Source organism: Elaeis guineensis, chromosome 10, assembly GCF_000442705.2.
Source record: "Elaeis guineensis isolate ETL-2024a chromosome 10, EG11, whole genome shotgun sequence".
Lineage (NCBI taxonomy): Eukaryota > Viridiplantae > Streptophyta > Magnoliopsida > Arecales > Arecaceae > Elaeis > Elaeis guineensis.
In genome coordinates this window covers 33,855,927-33,868,199 of record NC_026002.2, presented here as the reverse complement: position 1 = coordinate 33,868,199, position 12,273 = coordinate 33,855,927, and the positions used below count along the sequence as shown (strand labels likewise).

Below are 12,273 nucleotides of genomic sequence, written 5' to 3'. Positions count from 1 at the left end.
AAAATTTTTAGAAACCCAATTCACCCCCCCTCTTGGGTTGCATAGCTGGGCAACAAGTGGTATCAGAGCCCGGTGCTCTAGCCCGTCTTTGATCTAACAATCAAAGAGCCAAAGATCTATGGCAACCCATGTCGGTACTTCTCTAGCCGAGGGGCAATCTACAAACCGACCTCCACTTTTCAATGGGTCTAATTATACCTATTGGAAAGCTCGGATGAAGATATTCATACAAGCACTCGACTATGATATGTGGAGTATCATAGTGAACGGTCCTCACACACTCACCAAGATTATAGATGGTAAGGAATCAACCAAACCCGAGAAAGAATGGGATGAGGTTGACAAGAAATTGGCACAATTAAATGCCAAAGCCATGAATGTTCTTTATTGTGCACTAGATGCAAGTGAATTTAATCGCATTTCTACTTGTGCATCTGCTAAAGAAATATGGGATAGGTTAGAAGTAACCCATGAGGGAACAAATCAAGTAAAAGAGTCTAAAATAAACATGCTTGTACATAAATATGAATTATTTAAAATAGAGCATGATGAGTCCATAACTGCTATGTTTACTCATTTTACTGATATAATTAATGGTTTGAAGAGTCTTGGCAAATCTTATACTAACAGTGAGCTTGTAAGGAAGATTCTCAGGTCATTGCCTAGAACTTGGGAAGCCAAAGTGACTGCCATCCAAGAAGCAAAGGACTTGAACACTCTACCTCTAGAAGAGCTTCTTGGATCTTTGATGACTCATGAACTTAGCATGAAGCAACATCAAGAGGATGAAGTCAAAAAGAAAAGAACCATTGCCCTCAAATCCACAACTTCGCCTGATTATGAAACAGATGACACTGAAGATGAAGAACAGGATGAAGAGATGGCACTCATCACCCAAAAATTTAAGAAGTTTCTAAGAAAAAGGAAACAGGGGATGAGAAAGAGATTCACAAAAGGAGAACAAAGCAAAGAAAAAGAGAAAGATCAACCCCTTGTATGCTACGAGTGCAAGAAGCTGGGACATTTCAGATCCGAATGTCCACAACTGAAGAAAGGTCCCAAGAAGTTCAAAAAGAAAGCAATGATGGCGACTTGGAGTGCGAGTGATGACTCAAGCTCTGATGAGAAAACCTCAACAGAACAAGCCAACCTGTGCCTGATGGCACACGAAAATGAGGTAACTTCTGAATCCACTAGTGAATTTACTTTTGAAGAATTGCATGAAGCTTTCTATGATTCAATTGATGAATTAAAGAAACTAGGGAAGAAAAACAAAGAACTGAAATTGGAAAATCAGTCCTTAGTAAAACAAGCTGAAAATCTTTCATTTGAAAAATCCACCTTAATTCAAGAGAATCAAAACTTAAAGAATGAAATTAACAAACTGAAATCTATAGTAGATAAGTTCACCTTAAGTTCAAACAAACTAAATATGATCCTTGATAATCAGAAAGCTATATATGATAAGGCTGGACTTGGCTATAAACCTCTGAAGAAACAAAAATTTTTGAAGGATATTTATGTAAATTATTCAAGTAACAAGTCTACAAATACTTCTTGTTTCAAATGTGGAAGAATAGGACATAAATCATACATATGTCTTATTAACAAATATGCAAATACAAAGAAAATATGGGTTCCAAAAGGAACCATCTTGACTAACCTGAAAGGACCCAAGAAAGCTTGGGTACCTAAGACAGAAACTTGACCTTTGCTTGCAGGTGTGTCTAGCATCCCAAGAAGGAAACAGGAAATGGTATCTTGACAGTGGATGCTCGAGACACATGACTGGTGATGAATCACAATTCATCACGCTTGATGCTAAGGATGGAGGGATGGTCACCTTTGGAGATAATGGCAAAGGAAAGATCATCGGGATAGGTAACATTGGTATCACTCCCTCCAATTACATTGAGAATGTTTTATTGGTTAAAGGTTTAAAGCATAACTTACTTAGCATTAGTCAATTCTGTGATAAAGGGTATAAAGTAGTTTTTGAATCATCTGTTTGCATTGTGACTAGTCCTATTAACGATGGTATTAAATTTATAGGACATAGGCATGGCAATGTTTATATGGTAGATTTGAATGATTTAGCTAAATTAGACATGCAATGCCTAGTTTCCTTAAATGCTAAAATTAATGAGACTAGTTGGCTGTGGCATCGTAGACTTGCACATATTAGCATGCATTCTCTTTCAAAATTAATTAAAAAGAATTTAGTTCTCGATTTGCCAAAATTGAGTTTTGAAAAAGATGAAATTTGTGATGCATGTCAATTAGGTAAACAAACTAGAGTTTCATTTAAATCCAAAAATACTGTTTCAACTTCTAGACCTTTAGAGCTCTTACATATGGACTTATTTGGACCAACTAGAACCACTAGTCTAGGAAGAAAATGATATGGCTTTGTAATTATAGATGATTACTCTCGTTTTACTTGGATTTTCTTTTTGGCTCACAAAAATGAAACTTTTCATATTTTCACTAAATTTCATCGAAAAGTCACAAATGAAAAAAGATTTTCAATTCAAAGTATTAGAAGTGATCATGGAACTGAATTTGAAAATCAAGATTTTGAAAATTTTTGTGATGAAAATAGAATTGGCCATAACTTCTCTGCTCCTAGGACACCCCAACAAAATGGGGTAGTTGAAAGGAAAAACAGAACCTTAGAAGAAATGGCCCGTACCATGCTTTGTGAAAGCAACCTTCCAAGATACTTTTGGGCGGAAGCTATTAACACAGCATGTTACATTTTAAATCGTGCTTTGATTAGACAATTTTTTAAGAAAACCCCCTATGAAATTTGGAAAGGAAGAAAATCAAATATTGCATATTTTCATATTTTTGGTTGCCGATGTTTTGTATTAAATAATGGCAAAGAAAAACTTGGTAAATTTGATGCAAAATCAGATGAAGCAATCTTTCTAGGTTACTCCTCCACTAGTAAAGCATTTAGAGTTTTCAACAAAAGAACTTTAGTAGTTGAGGAGTCCATACATGTTGTTTTTGATGAAACTAACGATCTTCCTTCAAGGAAGAATGAGGGTGTTGATGATGCAGATCCACTAATAGAAGGTATGAAGGAGATCACTCTAAAAGATTCAGCAACTCCAGAAGACAAGGATCAAGAAGACGAACAAAATGAGAGAGGTGAAGATACTCAAGAACAACCTCAAGATACAAATGACCTACCCAAGGAATGGAGGTATGTTCACAACCACCCTAAGGAGTTAATTATTGGTGATCCTATGCATGGGGTAAAAACCCGTTCTTCACTTAGAGATGTAGTTAATCATTATGCTTTTGTATCTCATCTTGAACCTAAAACTTTTGAAGAAGCTGAAAATGATCATAATTGGATTAATGCTATGCAAGAGGAACTTAATCAATTTGAAAGAAATAATGTTTGGACCTTAGTAACAAGACCTAAAGATCATTCAATAATTGGCACAAAATGGGTCTTTAGAAACAAATTAGATGAGCATAGAAATGTAATTAGAAATAAAGCAAGACTGGTTGCTAAGGGATATAATCAAGAAGAAGGAATTGATTTTGATGAAACCTTTGCACCTGTTGCTAGATTAGAAGCTATAAGACTTCTACTTGCATATGCTTGCTTTATGAAATTCAAACTATTTTAAATGGATGTTAAAAGTGTATTTTTAAATGGATATATCTCTGAAAAAGTATATGTAGAACAACCCCCTGGATTTGAAAATCATGCTTTTCCTAATCATGTCTTTAGATTAAATAAAGCTTTATATGGATTAAAACAAGCACCTAGAGCATGGTATGAAAGGCTAAGCAAATTTCTACTAAATAATGGTTTTTCAAGAGGTAATGTAGATACAACCCTATTTATTAAAAAAAATCAAAATGATATGCTAGTTATACAAATTTATGTTGATGACATAATTTTTGGGTCTACTAATGAATCCCTTTGTCAAGACTTTACTAAGCTTATGCAGGGAGAGTTCGAGATGAGCATGATGGGAGAACTCACCTTCTTCCTCGGACTCCAAATCAAACAATCAAAAGAGAGAATCTCCATCACCCAAAGCAAGTACACCAAAGAACTACTCAAAAGATTTGGAATGGAGAACTGCAAACCAATTGGCACACCAATGAGTCCCTCATGTAAGCTTGAAAAGGATGATGAAGGTAAATGTGTAGACTTAAAATACTACAGAGGTATGATTGGCTCATTATTATATTTAACTGCAAGTAGGCCTGATATCATGTTTAGTGTTTGCTTATGTGCTAGATATCAATCTAATCCTAAAGAATCTCATTTGAATGCTGTTAAAAGAATCCTTAGATACTTAAATGGTACTCAAACTCTAGGGTTATGGTACTCTAAGGACTCACATATTAATTTATTAGGATATTCAGATGCTGATTTTGCTGGATGTAAATTAGATAGAAAAAGCACAAGTGGAACTTGCCAATTTTTTGGAGTTAACCTAATCTCATAGTTTAGCAAGAAACAAAATTCGGTGGCACTGTCTACGGCTGAGGCCGAATACATTGCAGCCGGAAGTTGTTGTGCTCAAATCTTATGGATTAAGCAACAACTCGAAGACTTTGGAATCAAACTTAATGAAACACCAATAAGATGTGACAACATAAGTGCCATAAATCTATCTAAAAATCCAATTCAACACTCAAGATCCAAACATGTTGAAATAAGACATCATTTTATAAAAGAACATGTTCAAAATAAAAACGTAATTCTTGAATATGTTTGCATTGAAAATCAATTAGCTGATATCTTTACAAAGGCCCTTAGTGAGGATAGATTCTGTGAAATTAGGAGAAATCTAGGAATTCTAGATCCATATACCTAATCTTTCTCAATTTCCAAGAATTGATTCTTAGAGCTCAATTTCCAACATCTATCCTAATCCCAAAAGCTCAAAATTATCATTCTAAAAACTTATCATTGAGCAAAATTTCTTCTCCCAAAATTTTGAATTTTTTTGGAATTTATTCACATTTTTTCTGAATTTCTGAACTTCATGAGTCGACCCCCATGAGTCGACTCAATGGCAAACTTGTTATTTCCTCAAACTTTCCACGGTTTCATTGTTTTTAAACGGGAACTCTGTTCGTGAGACGACTCATCTTCTCATCGTCCTCCTTCCAAAAGCCGTCTTCTCCAACTCTTTTTGCTCCAAATCCAAGGATTTATTTCGAGGCAATTCTTCCTCCTCCTCTCCACCAAAAATCGCCACCTTAGAAAGGGATTTTCTGTGTTTTCTCACATTGCTTGGCGCGGTTGGAACGTGCCCTAGCACTTTACCGAACTTCCAAAATCCACTTACTTTCTCCACCAAAATCCTTCTTTACTCTCTTGTGATCTTTCCTCCACTTAATTCAAGTCTCCTTGCCTGCTACTATAGTGAATATGGCTCCGAAGATGAAACTTTCCAAAGAAGAAAGTCAATCCGTGAGCCTGAAGAAATTGTCCGAAAGAAAAGGCATGCTCAGTCTTCAATTGCTCCCACTCCAGTTTCAGTACCTGCTCAAGGTCCCTCTCAATCCCTCCTAAGCCCCAGTAAGAATCCTCTTTCCGATAGAAAAGTCGAAACCGGGAAGAATATAGATTTTCCGTTCTTTAAGAAAGAGGGCTTTACTTTTGCAAGTAAAATTAAAAACCAAGGATGGGAACTCTACTGCTCCCTTAAAGAAGTCACCTATGTTGACCTAGTTAGAGAATTCTACCAGAACCTACTTTATGGAAATGGGTCAGTGACTTCAACAGTCAAGGGAATTAATATCTGCTTGGATTCTAGGATATTGGGAGAAATACTTCAGTTGCCTAGTGAGGGTTATTCTTATATGGAACTCCCAGTAAAAGAAGAGGGGATCAGAATTATTTTAGGAGAAAATTATTCAGGAAGTTTAAACAAATTGGAAGCAAAGATTTTGTCCATTGAAATGAGGGTCCTGCATCAGATGGTAACAAAGCTCTTCTTTCCTAGGAGTGGTAGACATGACTTACTTTCCAGCAGAGATGTATGTGTCATATTTCATGTCATCACTCAGACCCCCCTGAACCTCCCTGCACTTATGATAGAGGCCATGAGAGAAACTTTGAACAGATCCAAGGCACACTTGCCTTATGGTATGGCCCTTACTAGAGTATTTAGGAGGGGGAGGCTGCTACTAAGCTCTCTCATGTGGACACTTTCAACCAACACACCCTGCACCGAATGGGATTTACAAAGACTGATGGTGGTTGGATCAAGGGAGCTGAGGAGAGAGCTGAGGAGAGAGCTGAGGAAAGAACTGAAGATAGAGCTGAAGACAGAACTGAAGGCAGAGCAGAAGAAGAAGGTCCATCATCTCCTGTACATGACTTCAGGGCAGCATCACCAGATACCCAGTTCATTTCTGATACTGAGGCTGGCCCTTCAGAATTTACTAGGATGCCCACACCAGTGTATCAGCCAGAGTGCAGAGCACCTCATTCAGAGTTCAGACTGGCTGACGATCAGATCGAGCATATTTCACAGCGTGTGGCTTCTTTGCTGTCTAGCCAGTGGAGTAGTACTTCTTTTGCACCTGGAGCTACTTCTTCTGATCAGACCATTACTCCCCACATCTTCACTATATTTCAGATGATTTCAGATCAGTCCATCCGGATTCAGCAGCTTGAGGACACAGTCTGGAGACTGACTGGCAGAGTTCTTGACTTGCAGGGGCAAGTCCTTGCATTGGCCCATCCTCAGCCACAGGAGTCTACTATTGAGGTCACAGACCTCATTGCAGAGGCTGGCAGGCTCAGAGGAGCACTAGAGGGTGGATATGAATTGCTGAGGAAAGAAATCCGAGGATCGAGTGAGCATGCTACCACTCAGTTCACTGCTCTACTTCAATCTGTTTCCAGAGCACTGAACGTACTTGATTCTATCAGACTCACCCTTTCTGTTCAGTCCTTAGCATCTCAGCGTACTCAGCCACCCAGTTCATCTCGCTCTCCTGCTCATGCCAGAGGCAGACGGGGTAGAGGACGCACTTCTGATCCATCAGCTTCTCATACCATATCTGATGACTCCGATCCATGACTTTGTCTTGATCATTACTAGATCCTAGGTGTTAGTGTCTTGTTCTAGGATCTGTATCTGGGGGCCATGTATTGACAATTAGCTGGTTAATTTTTATAATAAGAACTATGTAATGAAACAATTATGGTTTTAATGGAATCATCTTTTACTTATATTTCTACCTTTTATAATGATGTTGATCATATTTTGGTTATATATATTCTCCTTGTTGAAATATTATCTTCTCTTTGTTGTTGTTTGCTGTTGATTATTGCTATATTAAGGGGGAGCAAACATCTGTGATAAACTCTAAAAGGGGAGAAATTAAAAGGAAGAGTTAACCATATTTGATGATGTCGAAAAGGGGGAGAAATTAAACAAAAATTGAAAAAAAAAATTATACAAAAAAAAAGGGGGAGAAATTAAGCAAAAATTTAAGAAATTAAGCAAAAATTAAGAAATTAAGCAAAAATTTGAGAAATTAAACAAAAATTTGAGAAATTTGGTATCAGACAGAAAAATTAAACAAAAAGCCATCCATCAAAAGCAAAACCATAAATTATGGGCAATTAAAAAAAAGCAATCAAAACCATAAATTATGAGAAATTAATGAATGAATTGAAAATTTAAAGAACAATATCAAAAATACACTGCAAGTACAATGCAAATAAGTAACTTTTAAATTACTTCTTTATATATGTTCTGATTTGCATTAAAAATTTAAATATGCTCTGATATACTTCAAAATTACAACTTGCTCTGTTACATCTCCTGAAATTTTATTTACCTTGATACATCTTAAGAAATTTAACTTACTCTGATACACCCTAAAATTTCTTTTAACTTGCTCTGATACATTATAAAATTTGCTCTGATACAGTGTGAAATTTTCTCTGATACATTGTAAAATCTTTTCTGATAACATTGTAAAAATTATTTTTCTTGCTCTGATACATTGCAAAATTTATTTCTTTTCTCTTGCTCTGATATATCTTAAACTCAAAATGAGCTAATACACTTTCAAAATCAACTCGTAAACATACTTTGGCACACATATTTTTTTTAGCACATAAGTATTTTTTTTTTCTGATGCTAAAACTAAAATCAAATGAGAATGAAATTTTCAAAATACAGCTCAATCTGATAACAAACACAAGTTTTCCGCTCTAACACCAAAATCACATAATCAAATGAGCATATCTTCAAATCCTTAAGCAAATGGACAAATTATTTTTGTATATGACCATTTATATTACATGCCAAAAGAATCATACTCTTTTCAAGCATATACACCTATAATGCATTCTTTTGAAATTAGTGATTCACATAAATGTTTTTGTTCAAATGTTTTGTCATCATCAAAAAGGGGGAGATTGTTGCTCCTAGATTGATTTTGATGATTACAAAGCAGATTGAAGGAATACAAATAATTTTAAAATGAAAAAGTCCTTATGCTCTTCAAGGGTAAAATCATAATTTTACTAAAATCCTGATTTGATAGTATCATTTGATAGAACAAATGATTTGTAAACTATTGGTGAAAATTTCATTATTTTTGGACTTATATTTTTGAAGTTATGAAGGTTTGAAGTGCATGAGTCGACTCATGAGTCAACTCATGGCACTATGAGCTAATTGGCACGCAAAAAAAATTCCCATGATACGCTGGATTTTTGGCTTGGCACGACCTGTGAGTCGACTCATGAGTCGACCCACAAGGCATGAGTCGACTCATGAGTCGACCCCTGCTGATTTGAGCCAAGAATTTCCAGAAATCCATGTTTCTGGTCTTTGCAACAGAAGTCGACTCATGAGTCGACTCCTGAAGCATGAGTCGACTCATGAGTCGACCCCTGCGACGGAAAATGTCAGCAACGGCTATTTTTTTGCCCGTTTTAATTGCCTTTTATGCTTCCTAAAATTGCTCTAACGGCTCTTTATCTGCCTAAATTGTTTTCTCTTGCTTCTAATGCTATAAAATGTTTCAAATGGTGAAAGAAATTGTAGATCGAAAAAGATCAAAGCAGATCAATCGGCAGATCAAACGAGAGATCAAATTCATTGAGAGGATCCAGAAATTATACGCAAAGTATTCAAAGAGATATTTGAGAGAAAAAGAAAAGAGGATCCAAAATCCACACGAGAGATTGTGAAAGAGATTCAAGAGCATTCAAAGAGAGGATTTGTCACGCCTATTGTTTCAACCTTGATCTAGAGATCGTTCAAAGCCTTCAAGAGATCTTCAATCAACGATCATCCTCTTCTCAAGCATTCATTCAAGCGTTCATCCACCTTGAGAAAATTCAAAAAGGGTTTCTTCATTTGAGTAAAGTGTTTTTATTGTTATATTCGCTCATTTAAGGAGCTGTTATTGTATTAATTTGTGCTCTAAATTTTCTTACTCTTGTAAGTATTTGTTCTTGTTTTTGGAGGATTTCCAAAACAAGGAAAGGTTGATCCGAACCTAAAATCGGAGTGATTTGGGTTTACTTGTACCCGGAAAAACAAGTAGACTAGCTTGGGATAGCTAGTGTCGGAGTTTCCGACGTTTTGTATTCGGGTTGAATACAAGTATAGTGGATTGAAATTCCCAAGTAGGAGCTTGGGGAGTGGATGTAGGTGCAAGGTTGGCACCGAACCACTATAAATCCTTGTGTTTGTGGTGTGCTTTATCGCTTCACTTTATTTCTTTATTATATCCTTGCATTCCTGCTTTAGGTAATTAATATTGAATTAAAATCTTTGTCTTGTTCATCATAAGTAATTAATTAAGCCTAAAATTTTTAGAAACCCAATTCACCCCCCCTCTTGAGTTGCATAGCTGGGCAACACTATTTTTAGTGGTGAATTATTAGTGAGAAAATTTTTATCATAAATAATTATTTATCATAAAAATTTAATATTTGTGATATTTTTTTTGCACCATAAATTTTTATTTTTATTTATTTATTTATTTATTTTTGTGTTACGGGGGCGTGTGTTCCGCGAAACGGCGAAGGAGAGGGGGTTTGGGTTCGCTTCTTTCTTTCTTTTTTCCTTTCATCGGGTCGGGGTGGGGTGGGGGGGGGGCGGTTGCCCCCGCGAGAAGCCAGCTCTCAGGCCTCACATGCCCGGCCGCCACTCCTTCCTGTCCCACCACTCCCACCCCACCCACCACTACTTCCCAGCCGCCCCCACCGCTGGGTGCGCCGACCACCTCAAGATCCACCGCATGCGCCGTGCTCTCGACTCATCCGACATCGACCTCATCCTCGAAAATGCCCTAGCCGTCCACTATGCCGTGCAAAACTGCAGCCACGATGTCTTGAAGGCCCTGCTTGAGTTCGGAGCAACCGACGTCAACTGCCTGGTGGGGCCTGTCGGGAATACACCCCTGCACATTGTAGCGGAGATGGTGAATCCCGACATTGATGGTGTATCCCCCTTCGACATCCTCCGCAACCTGACCTCTGACTTCCTCTTCAAGGAAGCAGTCCCGGGGTTGTCCCATATTGAGCCCAACAAGCTCAGGCAGTGCCTTAAACTAGTCCAGTCAGCTGTGATGGTTTTATCCCGAGAACAGGAGGTGGCTGCTGCTGCCACCACCGCCTCCACTACAGGAGGCCGTGCTCGCGGTGGAAGCAATCTTAACATAGCCCTCTACCAGTAAATGAGTACAGAAGGGAATGATTGCAATATTGCCAGTAACACTGACAGCGGTGTGGGAAGCCTTAGTTTGGATTCAAGAATGGTGTCGTTGCATCTAGGAACGGCTGCTGCTTCTCATTTGGATTGTATGATTGATGATGGAAGGCAGGGCAGTAAAGGAAATAGGTCTCAAGGAGGCAGGGGGATTGGCCCATCATCCATGTTTTCTCATCAAGACTTCCCATAGCCACATCGTAAGCTGGAGCAAGTGTTCCTTAACCTCCCTCTCTCTGTCCCTACCGTCCTCCCTACCCACACCCCACCGTGCGCCCCCCTCCCACACAAAACCCCACCCGACCATCTAGAAAGAATGGGATTAGTTAGGGTGGATCGGAGGAGATGAGATCTACTTCTTATGTTGTCACGCCTCCGGTCCAAAACTTAAATTAAAATAAAAATTCAGGAGATATGAGCAACCACCGCATATTTACAGAGTACTAGCCCTATAGATATGCAAAGATTCCAATCTGACAAAATTTTAATATAATATTCAAAATAGCATACTTCAAACAGTGGTAACAACAGAACTAATTATTATAAAAATAAATTTTAACTTCAACTTTTTACAATATGACATATCAGTTTTACATCGGTATCATAATATACTTACTATCTCAAAAACGGCCCCAAAAACTAACCACTTATAACAGACTGGCCTCACCATCTAAATACAAACCTCCAAAATTTCTTAGGTTTGGCCTCCCCAAAAATAATCCCGAAATCTGAAAACAACAAGTGAAAGTTTATAAGCTTCACAGCTCAGTAAATAACAGAAACATCTATAAAACATATCTAAATTATGATGATCTATAATTCAAATATATCATAGGGATGCGATATCGATCTGATCAAGATCAAAGTTATGAAGTTAAAGATATCTAAGATACAATCTCATATCAGTTTTTCTATAATATGGAAATCGGTAAATATACTACAACAGAACGGGATGTTAGCGATGAAAAAAATTCATCGCTAATAATGAATTTTCGTCACTAATAATTATTAGCGATGAAATTATCGTCGCTAATATTTGGTCACAAATAATGACGTCGTTAATAATTTTTAACGATGAAAAAAATTTCATCGTAAATAATTGATATTACCAAAGAAAAATTTTCATCATTAAAAAAATTATTTTTCAAAAATTATTTATGATAAAAAATTTTAGTCATAAAAAAGATAATTTGCGATGAAATATTACGTCGCTAACAAAAAAATAATTATTTATGATGAATATTATTTATCATTATTAATTTAATTAAAAATTTTTATTATTTAAAAAAAGTATTAGCGACATAAATTTTTCATCATAAATATGATAATTTTTGACATAAATTTTTATCGCTAATAAATTATCAATTATTTATGATAAAAGTATTTTCATCATCACTAATTTAATTAAATTTTTTTATGAAAATCAAATTTAAAAAATATATTAGCAACGTAAATTTTTCATTGCAAATAAAAAAATTTCTGACATAAATTTTTGTCATTAATAATTATTTACGATGAAAATATTTTCATCACTATT

General features: G+C 36.5%; 1 pseudogene; it reads left to right on the top strand.

The window, feature by feature from the left end:
- LOC105037289 (BTB/POZ domain and ankyrin repeat-containing protein NPR5-like) overlaps positions 1 to 10,929 on the top strand; it is a 33,637-nt pseudogene extending 22,708 nt beyond the window's left edge.
- Positions 10,930 to 12,273: the final 1,344 nt, after the last annotated feature.